At 38.1% G+C, this 20,637-nt stretch overlaps 1 protein-coding gene across 50 annotated transcripts in view; it reads right to left on the bottom strand.

Moving 5' to 3' along the window:
* SOX6 (SRY-box transcription factor 6) overlaps window positions 1–20,637 on the bottom strand; it is a 719,879-nt gene that overhangs the window by 571,090 nt on the left and 128,152 nt on the right. For all 50 annotated transcript variants that reach the window (XM_086339827.1, XM_086339833.1, XM_086339855.1 and 47 more), the window contains exon 2: window positions 3,222–3,294. The gene's annotated coding sequence lies outside the window, so the exon portion shown is untranslated. The remainder of the gene's footprint in view (window positions 1–3,221; window positions 3,295–20,637) is intronic.

The following is a 20,637-nucleotide window of genomic DNA, read 5'->3' as shown; positions in this document are numbered from 1 at the left end:
CTAAATTTATACTAAATCCCTCAGTTTGAGTCCTGCTACTTTGCAAAAATAAGGATAATTCCTACTCACCTCAGAGTTTTATGAAATTTGGCCAATTAAATCTCTGCAAAAGCAAGTGTTATACCAAATTAAGATATTGTTGTTATTATTAACTGAAGCATGGAGCTAAGCAATAATCATCTTTTATACTAGACAATAAAATAATTTTGGATCTTGCTATTAGAAACCACGAATAGAGACAAATTTTATAAAAAGGCAATTTGCTAGCAAATTTCTAAAAAGACGTGGGAATCTGAAAAAGCAGTTCTATCTCTGTGTTGCTGTTGATGTTTTTCACCGATCATTAACATGCAAAACAAGGTCTTCTTATACAATGCCGATTTTGGGGAAAGGAAAAAGGTGGCTTTATTTTTAAGAAAGAAAAAAAAAAAAACTAGAATAAAATGCTTTCAGTTTCTGAAACGATAACAGTTTTCCTTCACAGTGTTTTCCTGCTCTAACCTAGGTAGTAGATATACGTGGGTAAGATTCTAATCGGTTCTCACACACCTTTGGTGTGGTCTGTTCATTATGGATGTGCAAAACAATATCCCACCTTTCTTATCTCACAGACCACCTTCTGCACACCTTACTAAGAAACCTTCCATGGCCATGAGGTATAACTTTCTGTCTTAGATCATGTAACAAATAAGCAGTTCCAAAATATGGAAATTAAAGTTCCTAAACGAAGCCACTGTCACTGATCCTATTTGCTTGTTTTTAGGGTAAACTAAACAAACGTTTAGCTGCCTCAACATTCAGTGTAAGTGGCAGACAGTTTCTGCAATAATTAAAAGACAATGCAAGCATTCTGGATGCCATGTTAATTTTATTTGACTTATCTTAGTCATGGTATCCTGCTACATTTCTTTAATAAGAAGGTTCCACAGTTGGAAGGGAGATGGCCCATAACAAAGCTTGAGACCAGTGACCAAAGAAACGACAAACGCCATAGCCTAAATTATTGTATAGAAATTCTCAAGTCTGGAAAAAAATTACTTTAGGCATATGTGATTACTATGACTTTTACTTAAATTATTAGACAAAATCTGACTAATCTGACTACAAGTCTTTTGAGTTTTTTTTTTTAAGTTGAACTCCAGAAATAACCATACGAAAACTATACCCACAGTGCCCTTTCTATTTTTAGCCTCTCTCCTTTGTTGTTATCTAGTCACTAAGTCTTTTCATCTCTTTTGCAACCTGTGAACTGTAGCCCACCAGGCTTCTCTGTCCATAGGATTTTCCAGGCAAGAATACTAGAGTGGGTTGCCATTTCCTTATCCAGGCGATCTTCCCAACCCAGGGATCAAACCCAATTCTCCTGCGTTGGCAGGTGAATTCTTTACCACTGAGCCACCAGGAAAGCCCTCTCTCTTTGTTAGGTCACAAGAAAAAAATCTCAGCTAATTGGATCACCTCTGTTCAAAGCTAGTCTATGTATATCTGGTTGGGGGATTGTAGGAGAGGAGAAGCAAAAAAGTCAGGAAATACAGCCTTGAGGTGATGAGAAATGTAAACTTTATTTTAATTAAAGCCATCTTGGTTGAAATCCTGGTAATTATCTTATGTTTGCAGCTTTAAAAAATTAATCATCCTAAAAACTTACTACAAGAAATGACTGAATGATATGAGAAAAGGGAGGTAGGAGGTAAAAGAAAGCATAAAGCAACAATGATGGGATTTGTCAAATTTATTTTGACAAAGTTCAAAATTATTTCCCTCCACTCAGATTTCTAATAGGATAAGCTCAGCTCCTTGGAATCATCTTTTTTCTCAAGAGCCCTTCAAAGATACTTTACATTTCTCCATTTTCTTCACCTCCTAATCCTCACTATGGTACCTTGCAGAAATTGAAAGCTTATATTTAATCCAAATGAACCATGGAGTTTAATATTTTGTGTTTTACATGAGAATTAAGTCTACAAATAATAAAATGTGAATTTATAGTCTCATAAGAACAGCATCTTATTTATTCTTAAAGCATTAAAAATATACAAAATTTATTAAACTATATTAAATATTCACACCTAGTTTTTAAGATGGTTCAAGATACCTGCCCCAAATCAATGCTGCTACTGGAAGAAAAGTAAAACTGATTTCAAAGGAATTTTCACTGCTCTCCACATTAAATACTGAATCACTTAAACTCTAATTTATAATATTACTTTTTTCCAAATACTTTCCTGGAAGTGTACCGCCTAAAGCTCCTTTAGAGGGGTACAAAGAAGTTTCCTCTGTCTTTGTTGTTTCCAAATGTAAAAAAACACCTTATATACCAATGGTTTGCAACAATGTACACATATAAATCCCTGGAGGAGAAAATGACAATCGACTCCAGTATGCTTGCCTGTAAAATCCCATGAACAGAGGAAGCTGGTAGGCTACCATCCATGAGGTAGCAAAAAGTCAGACATGACTGAAGCAACTGAGCACACACACACACACACACAAACACATAAATACATCTGAAACTCAAATTACTTAAATATGATCTTATATACATACGGACATTTTTAATATCTGCCACATACTCTAAAATACATTTATATTAATAAATATATAACAATATAAAATATTTTCATTGACCAAAGTTCATTCAATTTTTGTTTTCTTGAAATTGACCTTCTTTCCTGAGAAAAAGTATCTTTCTTCTTCAAAATACCATTTAAAATATAATAGTATTTTGATGATGGTGAAGAAGGTAGGAGGAATACTTCGATTCTGATATACATTATACATTCACTAAATGAGTCTTTGGTTCCTTAGTACATAATCTCCTCATGTACTGACAACTCTTTGAATTCTGTATCATCTCACATCTTTTCAATGAGTGCAGGCTCGTAGCACTTTTCAAGTCCAGACAACCAGAAGTTATCAGGGTAAATTATTCATGTGTATATAGACTAGCCCCTTTAAGTTAATCCATTCCTACAATTGAGCCCCATCTTCAAATAGTAAGATGCGTATTCTTTCGGTCTATTTTAGTTGGCCCTGCCGTTGTGTTATTTCACTGAAAATCACAAGAAATTGAGGATTTTTTTTTTGTTCCCACCTGATATTCTTCTATACTCCTTTTAAGAAAACACTTTTTAAAAAACTAATAATACTTTAAAAACACTGTAACTGTTTCATTACACAACGAGAAGAGTAATAAGAATAATAAATGAACCAATACTTACAAATACGCACAAAAAAATCAGCCCCAGCACCCAGAAATCACTGGTAAATTGCTTTTGAATTCATGAAAGTGACCTGAAAGTTTAGAAAGAAAACGAAATGAAAAAGGATTAGTAAATTGTATTTACATGCTTTATTAAAGAATACATTCTGGCTACAAATTATACTATTTTTAACTCAGGCAGTTGTCTACTCTAACAATTTTTTCCAAGATAATACCAAAAGAAACAATTATTTCATTCTTCGTCTCTGAAGAATACAATATCTCCATTACCACTTTTAAAATATTGTCAGTAATAAAGTAGGTGTTTAAAAATATGAATAAGTAAAAACAAAAGCAAGAAAAAATTTAAGGTTATACAGGCTTACAAGTTACATTTGAAAACATGATTAATTTAGGTCTACAAGTGAAAATGAATTAGCTTCACAGAAGATAACTTGGATATGTCCAACAGAACATAACTTGTAGGTAGAATAAATAAGAAAAGATGCAGTTTTAGTTCTACCTAAGATGTGGAATCCATTTAGATGCTTAGGCTATATACAAGGCATTCTGTACGAGCCACAATTCAATGCAAAATTCTTTTCCTTGCACACACTTTAGTTCTGGCTGAAGAGGTAACAGATGCAACTCAAACACACAGAGCTAGCCTTGTAAAAAGTTTTAACTAGCACAATGACTCACTTTATGCCTCTAAATATCTATGGTTTCCTCTCTCCAGAACCCCCATGCATTAGAAGGTAGTTTGGTAGTTTATTTTTATTGTTTGGTCTAAATACAGCACATTTTTGGTTCAAGGAAAACAAAGAAACTTTGTTGCAAAAGCTGTATTCTTTCCAAAATGTGAGGATGGCTATGAGTAGTGTTCAACTGAAAATAATAATGGAACTTGGGTTCCTAATTTAGGATAGAAACTTTCCTAGACTCTGGAAATTGGTTTGATTCAATCCACATATTTTAAATTCAGCCAGTAAACATCTAGGTTAGTTAACTAACCTAGATTTAAATCTAGTTAGCTAACTAGGTTTAAATAAAATTCATTTAGAAAAAAAGTAAAGACAAAAATGGATCTCGTTCAACATCATTTATAGGAACTACTACTTCCAACATTGCATTTATACCACAAATGGCCATAATAGATTATTGTTGTTGTTGCTGTTGTTCTTCAGTCACTCAGTCATGTCTGACTCTTTGCAATCCCATGGATTGCAGCATGCCAGGCTTCCCTGTCCTTCACTATCTCCCTGAGTTTGCTCAAACTCATGTCCATTGAGTCGATGATGGGGTCCAACCATCTCATCCTCTGTTGCCCCATTCTCCTCCCACCCTCAGTCATGATAGATTAGGTACTGGGATCTGGAATTAAGTTGAGACATGAAATAAATATACAATTCAGCCCTTCCCCAGCTCCTATAACATGGTTTTGCCTAAGTGATGCATATACTTTATTCAATTTTCTAGTCAGGATTGATAAGTAATAAAGTCCTGGGCATTTAGTTAGCTTTAATATCCATGAGTAAGACATCGATTAGGTTTCCTCACCAGACCTCCTCCTCTAGTAGGAAGTGATGACTCAGGCTTCCCCAATCCAGTTTCACCAGTTTCCAACAACTCATTATTTCTATGGACGCAAGAAGTACAGGAGAGTCTGTCCAGAGGAAGGTAGTTCTATCAATTATTTTTGGTATTACACCCTTTCCCTCCTCATGGCTTTCTGATGTTTCAGGATTCAAGAGAACAGTTTCAGGTGGGACACCACCTAAACCCACATAGGGACAACCCTGTGCAGATACACGCTGTGTCCTAGTCAAAGCCAGGAAAGAATGCTGGTTCTGATATAAGCTACTCTGACATTTTATCCAACCCTGAATTATAAATTATAACTATTAAGTTATCCAAGAAATAAATCTCCAGCACAATGATATTTATCTAAAAGCCTAAACTTTGGAAGAACCCAAAAGGGATCTTAAGCACTCACATATTTTTAAAATGATCTCACCTGTGTTTCTAGCAACTATCCTAAAAAAGTATAAATTGGAATTATGCAACATCCACAATACATCCCATTTCTTCATTTGCCTTGAAACAATGAAGGACAAAATAAATCAGTTCAGTATCAGTTCAGTTACTCAGTGTGTCCGACTTTTCGTGACCCCATGAATTGCAGCACGCCAGGCCTCCCTGTCCATCACCAACTCCTGGAGTTTACTCAAACTCATGTCCATTGAGTCGGTGATGCCATCTAACCATAGCACCCTCTGTCATCCCCTTCTCCTCCTGCCTTCAATCTTTCCCAGCTCAGGATGTTTTCAAATGAGTCAGTTCTTCGCATCAGGTGGCCAAAATATTGGAGCTTCAGTTTTAACATCAGTGCTTCCAAAGAACACCCAGGACTGATTTCCTTTAGGATGGACTCGTTGGATCTCCTTGCAGTCCCAGGGACTCTCAAGAGTCTTCTCTAACACTACAGTTCAAAAACATCAATTCTGCGCTCAGCTTTTACAGTCCAACTCTTACAACCATACATGACTACTGGAAAAACCATAGCCTTGACTAGATGGACCTTTGTTGGCAAAGTAATGTCTCTGCTTTTGAATATGCTATCAAGGTTGGTCATAACTTTCCTTCCTAGGAGTAAGCATCTTTTAATTTCATGGCTGCAATCACCATCTGCAGTGATTTTGGAGCCCCCAAAAATAAAGTCAGCCACTGTTTCCACTGTTTCCCCATATATTTGCCATGAAATGATGGGACTGGATGCCATGATCTTAATTTTCTGAATGTTGAGCTTTAAGCCAACTTTTTCACTCTCCTCTTTCAGTTTCATCAAGAGGCTCTTTAGTTCTTCTTCACTTTCTGCCATAAGGGTGGTGTCATCTGCATATCTGAGGTTATTGATATTTCTCCCAGCAATCTTGATTCCAGCTTGTGCTTCATCCAGCCCAGCGTTTCTCAAAATAAAATGCATCCATAAAATATTGTGACTGACATGTCTAGCTTTTTGAATCACTGGACTCTTTAGTAGTTAAGATTACTAACTCTGGAAATATTTTAAATTTAGAGTAAGTCAGATTGCAGAGATTTAGGACAAATAACATTTTAACATGGACTTCCCTGGTAGCTCAGTGGTAAAGAACCTGCCTGCCAATGCAGGAGATGTAGGTTGAATCTCTGGGGTTGGGAAGGTCCCTTGGAAAAGGAAATGGCAACCCACTCCAGAATTCTTGCCTGGGAAATTCCATGGACAGAGGAGCCAGGCAGGCCACAGTCCATGGGGTCACAAAAGAGTCGGGCACAACTTAGTGAACAAACAACAATACTTTAATATGAGTCAATATGAAATCAATAAATCTCATTTGTCATATCAATCTAGTCTTGCTGCATATTTTAAAAGCAACTATGAATTTCATTATCAACTGATTTATACCATGAATCTTGTAGCAAACAAGTTAAAAAGTATAAACTTCAAAAATTACCAAGTTCATTTATAAAAATAAATACTAAGTGAAGGAAGTCACAGAAAGACAAATACGATATGAGATCATTCATATGTGAAATCTAATTTTTAAAAATATAAAATGAACTTATTTACAAAACAGAAACAGACTTACAGATTTGAGAACAAATTTAGGGCTACCAAAGGGGATTCCTAGGGGGAAGGGATAACTCAGGAGCCTGGATTGAACACACACACACTACTATGTGTAAGATAGATAACCAACAAGGACACACTGTATAGTGCAGGAAATTCACCTCAATATCCTGGGACAACCTACATGAGAGAAGAATCTAAGGAAGAATGAATAAACGTATATACAGAACTGAATCACTTTGCTGTGCAACGGAAACTAACACAACGTTGAAAATTAACAAAAAAAAACGAAAGAAAATTAACTATACTCCAATAAAATTTAGAAATAGACTTTAAAGCATACTTTATTCTGTAGAGAATTTAGAAATAAGCAACATTTTATGATGAGCAAAGGATTAAGAATTAACTCACAAGACTTAGTACACAATTTGAAGTAAGCTACTTATTTAAGAACTATTAATAGACTAGCTTAAGCTGAAAAAACATTTCCAGAGTTTTTTTCCAGTGGCCACTTTGGTCCTGAGGAACAGCAAAAAAGTAAGAAGATAGAGATGGAAATACCATCTGTTCTGGAAAATCACAATGTTTTAGTAAAATGAATCTTCAGAACACCCAATCACCATGGATTATTCCATTCCTCTGCTAGTTCATTCATGCATTCAGAAAATATTGATCATGGATAAAGATTGAACTTGACAATACAAACACAAATTTTGTAAATAAACAAAATGACACTGTCAACTAAAACTAATACAATGCTATATGTCAATTACACCTCAATTTACAAATAAATATACTGCAAAGAAATAGAAGAAAACAATAGAATGGGAAAGACTACAGATCTCTTCAAGAAATTAGAGATGCAAAGGGAACATTTCATGCAAAGATGGGCACAATTAAGGACAGAAATGGTATGGACCTAACAGAAGCAGAAGAGATTAAGAAGGGGTGGCAAAAACACATAGAAGAACTATACAAAAAAGATCTTCCTGACCCAGATAACCACGATGCTGTGATCACTCACCTAGAGCCAGACATCCTGGAATGTGAAGTCAAGTGGGCCTCAGGAAGCATCACAATGAACAAAGCTAGAGGAGGTGATGGAATTCCTATTGAGCTATTCCAAATCATAAAAGATAATGCTATGAAAGTGCTGCATTTAATATGCCAGCAAATTTGGAAAACTCAGCAGTGGCCACAGGACTGGAAAAAGGTCAGTTTTCATTGCAATCCCAAAGAAAAGCAATGCCAATAAATGTTCAAATTACTGCACAATTTTGCTCATCTCACACACTAGCAAAGTAATGCTCAAATTCTCCAAGGCAGGCTTCAACAGTAAATGAACCGTGAGCTTCCAGACATTTGAGCTGGTTTTAGGAAAGGCAGAGGAACCAGAGATCAAATTGCCAACACCCTCTAGATCATTGAAAAAGCAAGAGAGTTCCAGAAAAACATCTACTTCTGCTTTATTGACTATGCCAAAGCCTTTGACTGTGTGAATCACAACAAACTGTGGAAAATTCTTCAACAGATGGGAACACCAGACCACCTGACCTCCCTCCTGAGAAATCTGTATGCAGGTAAAGAAGCAACAGTTAGAACTGGACATGGAACAACAGATTGGTTCCAAATCAGTAAAGGAGTATGTCAAGGCTGTATATTGTCACCATGCTTATTTAACTTATTTGGACCATGAGAAAAGCTGGGCTGGATGAAACACAAGCTGGAATCAAGATTGCTGGGAGAAATATCAATAACCTCAGATATGCAGAAGACACCAACCCTATGGCAGAAAATGAAGAAATAACGAGCCTCTTGATGAAAGTGAAAGAGGAGAGTGAAAAAGTTGCTTAAAAACTCAACATTCAGAAAACTAAGACCATGGCATCTGGCCCCATCACTTTATGGCAAATAGATGGGGAAACAATGGAAACAGTGACAGAGTTTATTTTGGGCGGCCCCAAAATTACTACAGATGGTGACTGCAGTAATGAAATTAAAACATGCTTGCTCCTTGGAAGAAAAGTTATGACCAACCTAGACAGCAAATTAAAAGGCAGAGACATTACTTTGCCAACAAAGGTCCCTCTACGGGGAGGGGGGAGGGAGGAGGGTTCAGGATGGGCAACATGTGTATACCTGTGGCGAATTCATGTTGATATATGGCAAAACTAATACAATATTGTAAAGTTAAATAATACAATAAAATTTTTTTAAAAAGCTATGGTTTTTCCAGTGGTCATGTATGGATGCAAGAGTTGGACTGTGAAGAAAGCTGAGCACCGAAGAATTGATGGTTTTGAGCTGTGGGTTGGAGAAGACTCTTGAGAGTCCCTTGGACTGCAAGGAGATCCAGCCAGTCCATCCTAAAGGAAATCAGTCCTGAATAATCACTGGAAGGACTGATGCTCAAGCTGAAGCTCCAATACTTTGCCTATCTGATGCAAAGAACTGACTCATTTGAAAAGACCCTGATGCTGGGAAAGATTGAAAGCAGGAGGAGAAGGGGACAACAGAGGATGAGATGGTTGGATGGCATCACCGACTGGATGGACGTGAGTTTGAGTAAGCTCTGGGAGTTGGTGATGGACAGGGAAGCCTGGCGTGCTGCAGTCCATTGGGTCACAAAGAGTCGGACATGACTGAACAACTGAACTGAACTGAACTGAACATATTTTTTTAATCATGGCCTTTGTCCCAGAAGATTTTCCAAACAATAATCCGACCTGGACAACAGATTACTATATCTGACCATGAAGCTGACATTCTGCATATTATCTGGCTATCAAATCCTTTTCACTTTCTTAATTTACTAAGTAAAAAGTACATGGCTACAAACACTTCAATATAAAAATGTACAACGAATATAAAAAGGAAATCTACAACTGAAGAAATGTAATGTTTAATAACAAAAATATGTACAGTCTCCCTAAAAATCAACTAACTATAAATAAAATATTTTCACCTACAATATTGGCAAAATATCTTATAAACTGGGAAAAATTAGCATTTGTGAGGATGGGGAAAAAATCACTTTCATGTATTATAAATTGGGTACAACTTTACTGAATGGTAATTTGATAGACTATTAATAATTTTAACATCAATAGCCTCTGAGTTTGCAAGGCTACTTCCAAAAATTATCCTAAGGAACTAAACACAAAAATGTTAAAAGACATATACATGTAATATGCATGTTCATTACACCATTTTCTAACAACCCAAAACTGGAAATAACCTATTCCCTGCATAAATAAATTATGGTACATATATATAACACTACTCTGTACTCATTAAAAATTATTTTTTAGATCTGTATTGATACAAAAAGATGGTCACAAAATATTGTTGAATAAAAAAAGGTAACGTGTAATAAGAGCTAATTTATATTACTAGAAAATCAAATATGTATGTATATATGTACACACGCACAGAAAGTGAAATACTATTTAACAAAAAGGTTAACACTGAGTGAGATCTAGGATTATTTTTGCTTTTTTATTCTTATGAGCTGGTGTTATTTAGATTTTTTTTAATCCTTAACATGTCTAATTTGTCCCAGAACAATAAAGCTATTTCTAAAATTCACTATATCGTTTATACATTCAAAAGTAGTCACCAAATCCAGACTAACTTGCTATTAATCTAGTACCAAAAGCAAGGCATTAGTATTAGTTACAAAAAGAAAAACCTCTAAATTACAAGGCAACTTCAAACAAGTATCTTGACATCGAATGAAGAAATCATAAACATTTTCGCAGAGCATGTCCCTTCTCTATCAAAAATAGGTTATAGATCAAAGGTAAACAGCAAATAAAAACACTGCCACCTCCCTGCATAATTAGACTTTAAAAGCTTTCAAGCTGAATTTTTAAATCCTGCTTAAAGCTGTCTCTAAACCACACCCATTTCTCCTTTTAATCCCCATCCTTTTTTTTTTTTTTAAGCAAGAAGATTCAAGTGAGTGGTTAGATTAAATGACCTTCCAACTCTGAGAGTCAATAATCTAAGGCATTTTTTTAAGTATCAAAATGCCTTCCAAAACACCTGTAACAAAAATTTGCCTACCTTTGTATTAAATTTTTCACTTCCACTGTATAATCATAAGGGATTTGATTTAGGTCATACCTGAATGGTCTAGTGGTTTTCCTTGCTTTCTTCAATTTAAGTCTGAATTTGGCAATAAAGAGCTCATGATCTGAGCCACAGTCAGCTCCTGGTCTTGTTTTTGTTGACTGTATAGAGCTTCTCCATCTTTGGCTGCAAAGAATATAATCAATCTGATTTCGGTGTTGACCATCTGGTGATGTCCATGTGTAGAGTCTTCTCTTGTATTGTTGGAAGAGGGTGTTTGCTATGACCAGTGCATTTTCTTGGCAAAACTCTATTAGTCTTTGCCCTGCTTCATTCCGTATTCCAAAGCCAAATTTGCCTGTTCCTCCAGGTGTTTCTTGACTTCTACTTTTGCATTCCAGTCCCCTATAATGAAAAGGACATCTTTTTTGGGTGTTAGTTCTAAAAGGTCTTGTAGGTCTTCATAGAACCGTTCAACTTCAGCTTCTTCAGGGTTACTGGTTGGGGCATAGACTTGGATTACTATGATATTGAATGGCTTGCCTTGGAAACGAACAGAGATCATTCTGTTGTTTTTGAGATTGCATCCAAGTACTGCATTTCAGACTCTTTTGTTGACCATGATGGCTACTCCATTTCTTCTGAGGGATTCCTGCCCGCAGTAATAGATATAATGGTCATCTGAGTTCAATTCACCCATTCCAGTCCATTTTAGTTCGCTGATTCCTAGAATGTCGACGTTCACTCTTGCCATCTCCTGTTTGAGCACTTTCAATTTGCCTTGATTCATGGACCTAACATTCCAGGTTCCTATGCAATATTGCTCTCTACAGCATCACCAGTCACATCCACAACTGGGTATTGTTTTTGCTTTGGCTCCATCCCTTCAGTTCTCCACTGATCTCAGTAGCATATTGGGCACCTACTGACCTGGGGAGTTCCTCTTTCAGTATCCTATCATTTTGCCTTTTCATACTGTTCATGGGGTTCTCAGGGCAAGAATACTGAAGTGGTTTGCCATTCCCTTCTCTAGTAGACCACATTCTGTCAGATTACCCTGGAATGTGAAGTCAAGTGGGCCTTAGAAAGCATCACTATGAACAAATCTAGGGGAGGTGATGGAATTCCAGCTGAGCTATTTCAAACCCTGAAAGATGATGCTGTGAAAGTCCTGCACTCAGTTTGCCAGCAAATTTGGAAAACTCAGCAGTGGCCACAGGACTGGAAAAGGTCAGTTTTCATTCCAATCCCAAAGAAAGGCAATGGCAAAGAATGCTCAAACTACCGCACAATTGCACTCATCTCACACGCTAGTAAAGTAATACTCAAAACTCTCCAAGACAGGCTTCAGCAATACATGAACCATGAACTTCAAGATGGTCAAGCTGGTTTTAGAAAAGGCAGAGGCACCAGAGATTAAATTGCCAACATCCACTGGATCACCGAAAAAGCAAGAGAGTTCCAGAAAAACATCTATTTCTGCCTTCTTGACTATGCCAAAGCCTTTGAATGTGTGGATCACAATAAACTGTGGAAAATTCTGAAAGAGATGGGAACACCAGACCACCTGACCTGCCTCTTGAGAAACCTATATGCACATCGGGAAGCAACAGTTAGAACTGGACATGGAACAACAGACTGGTTCCAAATAGGAAAAGGAGTATGTCAAGGCTAATTATTGTCACCCTGCTAATTTAACTTCTATACAGAGTACATCATGAGAAACACTGGGCTGGAAGAAGCACAAGCTGGAATCAAGATTGCCAGGAGAAATATCAATAACCTCAGATACGCAGATGATACCAACCTTACGGCAGAAAGTGAAGAGGAACTAAAAAGCCTCTTGATAAAAGTGAAAGAGGAGAGTGAAAAAGTTGGCTTAAAGCTCAACATTCAGAAAACGAAGATCATGGCATCTGGTCCGATCACTTCATGGCAAATATATGGGGAAACAGTGGAAACAGTGTCAGACTTTGTTTTTTGGGGCTCCAAAATCACTGCAGATGGTGACTGCAGCCATGAAATTAAAAGACGCTTACTCCTTGGAAGGAAAGTTATGACCAACCTAGATAGCATATTCAAAAGCAGAGACATTACTTTGCCAACAAAGGTCTGTCTAGTCAAGGCTATGGTTTTTCCAGTGGTCATGTATGGATGCGAGAGTTGGACTGTGAAGACAGCTGAGCACCGAAGAATTGAGGGTTTTGAGCTGTGGGTTGGAGAAGACTCTTGAGAGTCCCTTGGACTGCAAGGATATCCAACCAGTCCATTCTAAAGGAGATCAGCCCTGGGCGTCTTTGGAAGGACTGATGCTGAGGCTGAAACTCCAGTACTTTGGCCACCTCATGTGAAGAGTTGACTCATTAGAAAAGACTCTGATGCTGGGAGGGATTGGGAGCAGGAGGAGAAGGGGATGACAGAGGATGAGATGGCTGGATGGCATCACAGACTTGATGGACATGAGTTTGGGTGAACTCTGGGAGTTGGTGATGGACAGGGAGGCCTGGTATGCTGCAATTTATGGGGTCGCAAAGAGTCGGACACGACTGAGCGACTTCACTTTCACTTTTCACTTTCCTGCACTGGAGAAGGAAATGGCAACCCACTCCAGTGTTCTTGCCTGGAGAATCCCAGGGACGAGGAGCCTGGTGGGCTGCCGTCTATGGCGTTGCACAGAGTCGAACACGACTGAAGCGACTTAGCAGCAGCAAAGAGTCGGACACAACTGAGTGACTGAACTGAAACTGAAAGAAAGAAGAGAAGGGAAAAGCCAAGGAAGAAAGGTAAAGATATATCCAACTAAAGGCATTATTTCCAAAAAATAGCAAGGAGAGACAAGAAGCCCTCTTGATGAACAGAGTATAAAACTAGAAGAGAACAGAAGGGGAAAAACTAGAGATCTCTTCAGGAATATTGGAGATATCAAGGGAACATTTTGCTGAAAAACGGGCACAATAAAGGACATAAACGGTAGAGACCTAGTAGATGCTGAAGAGATCAAGAAGAGATGGAAAGAATACATGGAAGAACTCTACAAAAAAGATCCAAATGAACCAGATTAAACAATGGTGTGGTCAGCCACCCAATGCCAGACATTCTGGAGAGCCAAGTGGGCCTTAGGAAACACTGATGTTAATAAAGTTAGTGGATGTGATGGAATTCCAGCAGAACTATTCAAACCTTAAAGGATGATGCCATCAAAGTGTTGCATTCAATATGTCAGCAAATCTGGAAGACCCAGCAGTGGCCACAGGACTGGAAAAGATAAATCCTCATCTCAATTCCCAAGAAAGGTAGTACTAAAGAATGTGCTGATCATCAGACAATTTAACTCACTTCTTATACTAGTAAAGTCATGCTTAAAATCATGCATGCTAGGCTTCAGCATTATGTGAACCAAGAACTTCCAGATGTCCAAGCTGGGTTTACAAAAGGAAGAGGAACCAGAGATCAAATTGCCAACATTCATTGGATCATAGAGAAAGCTAGGAAATTCCAGAAAAACATCTATCTCTGTTTCACTGACTACACCAAAGCCTTTGACTGTGTGGATCATAATACACTGTGGAAAGCTATTAAAGGGATGTGAATACCAGACCATCTTACCTGTCTCCTGAGAAACCAATATGCGGGTCAAGAAGCAACAGTTAGGACCCATATGGAATAACTGATAGGTTCAAGAATGAGAAAGGAATACGACAGGGCTGTCTGCTGTCACCCTGTTCATTTAATCTACACACTGAGCACATCATGAATTATAAGCTGGAATCAAGATAGGCAGGAGAAACATCAACAACCTCAGATATGTGGATGATACCACTCTGATGGCAGAAAGCAAAGAGGAACTAAATAGCCTCTTCATGAGGGTGAAGGAGGAGAGTGAAAGAGGCGGCTTAAAACTAAAAAAAAAAAACCTAAGATGATGGCATCCAGCCCCACTACTTCGTGGCAAATAGAGACGGAAAAGGTGGAAGTAGTGAGAGATTCCATAAGCCCCTTATCCTTATCCATACAGGATAAGGGCAGACAGGATGAAAACCACAATCATAGAAAACTAATCACATGGATCACAGCCTTGTCTAATTCAATGAAACTATGAGCCATGCCATGTAGGGCCACCCAAACAGACAGGTCATGGTGGACAATTCTGACAAAACGTGGTCCACTGGAGAAGGGAATGGCAAAACACTTGGTATTCTTGCCTTGAGAACCCCATGAACAGTATGAAAGATGAACTCCCCAGGTCCATAGATGCCCATCTGCCACTAGAGAAAAGTGGAGAAATAACTCCAGAAAGAAAGAAGAGGCAGAACCAAAGCAAGAACAACACCCAGTTGCGGATGTAATTGGTGATGGAAGTAAAGTCCAATGGTGTAAAGAACAATATTGTATAGGAAGCTGGAATGTTAGGTCCATGAATAAAAGTAAATTGGAAGTGATCAAACAGGAGATGGCAAGAGTGAACACTGACATTTCAGAAATGAGTGAACTAAAATGAACTGGGATGGGCAAGTTTAATTCAGATGATCATTCTATCTATTAATGTGAGCAAGAATCGCTTGGAAGAAATGGAGAAGCCCTCATAGTCAACAAGAGTCTGATATGCAGTACTTGGGTGCAATCTCAAAAAAAAAAAAAAAAACAGAATGATCTCTGTTCATTTCCAAGAAAACCATTCAATATAACAATAATCCAAGTCTATGCCCCAATCAGTAATGCTGAAGAAGTTGAAGTTGAATGGTTCTATGATGACCTACAAGACCTTCTAGAACTAATATCCAAAAAAGATGTCCTTCTCATCTTTTGAATGCAAAAGTAGGAAGTCAAGAGATACCTGGAGCACCAGCAGGTTTGGCCTTAGAATACAAAATGAAGCAGGACAAAGGCTAACAGAGTTTTCCAAGAGAACACACTGGTCATAGCAAACACCCTCTTCGAACAACACAAGAGAAGACTCTACAAATGGACATCACCAGATGGTCAATACCGAAATCAGATTGATATATTCTGATGATGGAGAATATAGATGGAGAAGCTCTATACAGTCAGCAAAAACAAGACCAGGAGCTGATTGTGGCTCAGACCAAGAACTCCATATTGCAAAATTCAGACTTAAATTGAAGAAAATAGGGAAAACCACTAGACCATTCAGGTATGACCTAAATCAAATCCCTTATGATTATACAGTGGAAGTGACAAACAGATTCAAGGGATTAGATCTGATAGACAGAGCTCCTGAAGAATCAAGACCATCCCCAATAAAAAGAAATGCAAAAAGGCAAAATGGTTCTCTGAGAACACCTGAGAAAAAAAGAGAAGCTAAAGGCAAAGGAGAAAAGGAAAGATATACCCATCAAATACAGAGTTCCAAAGAATAGCAAGGAGAGATAAGAAAGCATTGATCCTCAGTGATCAATGCAAAGAAATAGAGGAAAACAACAGAATGGGAAAGACTATAGATTTCTTCAAGAAAATGAGAGATACCAAAGGAACACTTAATGCAAAGATGGGCACAATAAAAGACAGAAATGGTATGAACCTAACAGAAGCAGAAGATAGTAAGAAAAGATGGCAAGAATACACAGAACTATACAAAAAATATCTTAATGACCTAGATAAGGGTGTGATCACTCACCTAGAACCAGATATCCTGGAATGCAAACTCAAGTTGGTCTTAGGAAGCATCACTATGAACAAAGCAAGTGGAGGTGATGGAATTTCAGCTGAGTTATTTCAAATCCTAAAAGATGATGCTGTGAAAGTGCTGCACTCAATATGCCAGCAAATTTGGAAGACTCAGCAGTGGCCACACCCTGGAAAAGGTCAGTTTTCATTCCTGTCCCTAAGAAAGGCAATGCAAAAGAATGTTCAAACTACCGCGAAACTGCACTCATCTCAAACGCTAGCAAAATATTGCTCAATATTCCCCAAACTAGGCTTCAATAGTATGTGAACCATGAACTTCCAGATGTTCAAGCTGGATTTAGAAAAGGTAGAGGAAACCGAGATAAAATTGCCAAAATCCATTGGATCATAAAAAAAGCAAGTGAATTCCTGAAAAACATCTACTTCTGCTTTATTGACTTCGCCAAAGCCTTTGACTTTGGCCACCTGATGGCCGAAGAACTGACTTACTGGAAAAGACTCTGATGCTGGGAAAGATTGAAGACAGAAGGAGAAGGGGACAATGGAGGATGAGGTGCTTGGATGGGATCACTGAATCGATGGACATGAGTTTGAGCAGGCTCTGGGAGTTGGTGATGGACAGGGAAGTCTGGCCTGCTGCAGTCCATGGGGTTGCAAAGAATCAGACACAACTCAGCAAGTGAACTGAACTGAACTGACTGACAGATTTCCTCTTCTTGGGCTCTAAAATCACTGCAGATGGTGATTGTAGCTATGAAATCAGAAGATATTTGCCTCCTGGCATGAAAGCTATGACAAACCTAAACAGTGTGTTGAAAATCAGAGACATTACTCTGCTGACAAAGGTCAGTATAGTCAAGGCAATGGTCTTCCCAGTGGTCACGTACAGTTGTGAGAGCTGGATAGTAAAGAAGGCAAAGTGTAGAAGAATGGATGACTTCAAACTGTGGTGCTACAGAAGACTTCTGAGGGTCCCTTGGACAGAAAGGAGATCAAATCAGTCAATCTTAAGGGAAATCAACCCTGAGTACTCATTGGAAGGACTGATGCTGAAGCTGAAATTCCAGTATTTTGGTCATCTGATTTGAAGAGCTGACTAATTGGAAAAGTCCCTGATGCTGGGGAAGATTGAGGGTAGATGGAGAAGAAGGTGTCAGAGGATGAGATGGCTGGATGGTGTCACCAATGCAATGGACATGAACTTGGGCAAACTTCGGGAGATAGTGAGGGAAAGAGAGGCCTGGCGTGCTTCAGTCCATGGGGTCGCAAAGAGTTGGACACAAATAGGCCACTGAATAACTGCAAGTTGCCTGTTTATATATTCTATGCTCCTCAGTCTACATCTTCGATATAATTTCAGTGCTAAGGGCCACAATTTAGATGGGATGTTGACAAGCATTCAGAATGGAATGGCTGAGAAATCTTACAGGAAACATATTAAATTAAAATGGCTGCATGTTGTAAAGATTGCTAGCTGGAACGAACTTTCAGTTCAGTTCAGTCACTCAGTCGTGTCCGACTCTTTGCGACCCCATGAATCACAGCACCCCAGGCCTCCCTGTCCATCACCAACTCCTGGAGTTCACTCAGACTCACATCCATTGAGTCAGTGATGCCATCCAGCCATTTCATCGTCTGTCATCCCTTTCTCCTCCTGCCCCCAATCCCTCCCAGCATCAAAGTCTTTTCCAATGAGTCAACTCTTTGCATGAGGTAGCCAAAGTACTGGAGTTTCAGCTTCAAGGCATACCATTCAATATCACAGTAATCCAAGCCTATGTCCCAACCAGTAACCCTGAAGAAGCTGAAGTTGAACGGTTCTATGAAGACCTACAAGACCTTTTAGAACTAACACCCAAAAAAGATGTCCTTTTCATTATAGGGGACTGGAATGCAAAAGTAGGAAGTCAAGAAACACCTGGGGTAACAGGCAAATTTGGCCTTGGAATACAGAATGAAGCAGGGCAAAGACTAATAGAGTTTTGCCAAGAAAATGCACTGGTCATAGCAAATACCCTCTTCCAACAACACAAGAGAAGACTCTACACATGGACATCACCAGATGGTCAACACCGAAATCAGATTGATTATATTCTTTGCAGCCAAAGATGGAGAAGCTCTATACAGTCAACAAAAACAAGACCAGGAGCTGACTGTGGCTCAGATCATGAGCTCTTTATTGCCAAATTCAGACTTAAATTGAAGAAAGCAAGGAAAACCACTAGACCATTCAGGTATGACCTAAATCAAATCCCTTATGATTATACAGTGGAAATGAGAAATAGATTTAAGGGAATGAACTTTAGCGATCATCTAATTCAGTGATTCTCAAACTCTTTAGTCTTAGGACTCCTTTACATTTCTAAAAATTGTTCAGAGTCCCAAAGAGCTATGGTTATATTTATCAATAGTTATTATATCTAAAACTAAAGCTAAGAAAAAATTAAATAGCTATTAATTCATTTAAAATAAAATAAATAAAAATAATTTAGTGATGAGCTTATTACACAGTAACATAAATAACATAACTTTAAAATACAAGATTATTTTACAAAACAAAAAATTTAGAAGACTGGCATTGTTTTTCACTTTTTAATATCTCAAACGTCTGGTTCAGTAAAAGAGCTGGATTTTCATCAGTGCTACTGCATTCAATCTGTTGTGATATGTTGGTCTGACAGAAGTATGTGAAAAATATCCATCTTCACATAGATATGGAGTTGGAAAGAGGCAGAGTGTTTTAATAGCCTTTTGAGATAATTGTAGCTATTCTTCTTTAATACTATATCAAAATTTGACAAGTAATAGTTTCTCTAAGGTTAATTGCAATATAGAATCTGAAACCTGAATATCAATGAACTTTTTATAGTCAGTTACTTTAAAAACTAGTGGTCTTTAAATGCATGTCTTACCCATGCATGATTTTGCAACATCACACGTTGGTTTATTTGGAAAATATTGGTTCATTTGAATTGTGCAGATCTTTAAAACATTGATGTATTTCATTATTCAATGTTTTTGAAAATCACATTTGTCAATATCACCCACCAATCTTATCAGAAAGGTTTTTAAGTATTGGAAAACCATCAATATCATCAGGTGGTGGCCACAAGTTTTCCAACTAATTTTCTCTTGAAACCTCAAATTTTATTATTGACAACAAATAGTATCAGTTGCTTTCCCTAAAATGGCAGGCTCACTTTGCTCATTTTTGAGCATGTATCTGCCAAGTATCCAAGTTTGGGGCTTTCCTAGTGGCTCAGTGGTAAAGGATCCACCTGAAAATGCAGGAGACATGGGTTCGATCCCTGGATTGGAAAGACCCCTGGAGAAGAAAATGGCAACCCATGCCAGTATTCTTGCCTGGGAAATCCCATGGACAGAGGAGCCTGGTGGGCTACAGTCCATGGGGTCACAAAAGAGTTGAACACAACTTAGCGATTAAACAACAGCATCCAAAATTTGAATAAGCATTGTGTGTCTGTTAATCATTCTTTCAAGTAAAAATTATGTTCTATGAAAAAAGCAGTTAGTTCAGGTTGAAACTCAATCACACACATGATGTTTTCTCAAGGTAACTATAGTAATCGAGTAGGTAGCAGAGTATTAAAAATATACTTAAGGGTCAAGAATTCTTAAAATTAGTAGTTTGTACTGCTTCATCTGCAACATTTTTAAGCAAAGTTAGATTTTTTTTCTGTGAGAGGTGATTATTTTAAAAAAATGCAGTGACTACTGACATAATTGGTGCCACTGCCTTGATCTGTGCTAAGGCACCAGCAGTCCTGCCCAAATTGGTTTGCATCCTCAATGTAAATGTCAACACGGTAAACAAACAAAAAAAGCAAATAGCATCTTAGTATCATGATGATGGGGGCTCAGCAGCAAAGAATCTTCCTGCAATGCAGGAGACCCAGGTTCAGGAAGATCCCCTGGAGGAGAAAATGGCAACCCACTCCAGTATTCTTGCCTGGAAAATCCCATGGACAGAGGAGGCAGGTGGACTACAGTCTGTGGGGTCTCAAAAGAGTTGGACACAATTTACCAACAAAACAACAGCAACAAATTATAGTGAAAACAGTTTTGACTTTTTAGACCCCTTGAA

The sequence above is a fragment of the Bos grunniens genome, chromosome 15 (assembly GCF_055505025.1).
Source record: "Bos grunniens cultivar Pamir isolate PY7600 chromosome 15, Bosgru_T2T1.0, whole genome shotgun sequence".
NCBI classification, from domain to species: domain Eukaryota; kingdom Metazoa; phylum Chordata; class Mammalia; order Artiodactyla; family Bovidae; genus Bos; species Bos grunniens.
This window is presented reverse-complemented; position numbering and strand designations above follow the sequence as displayed.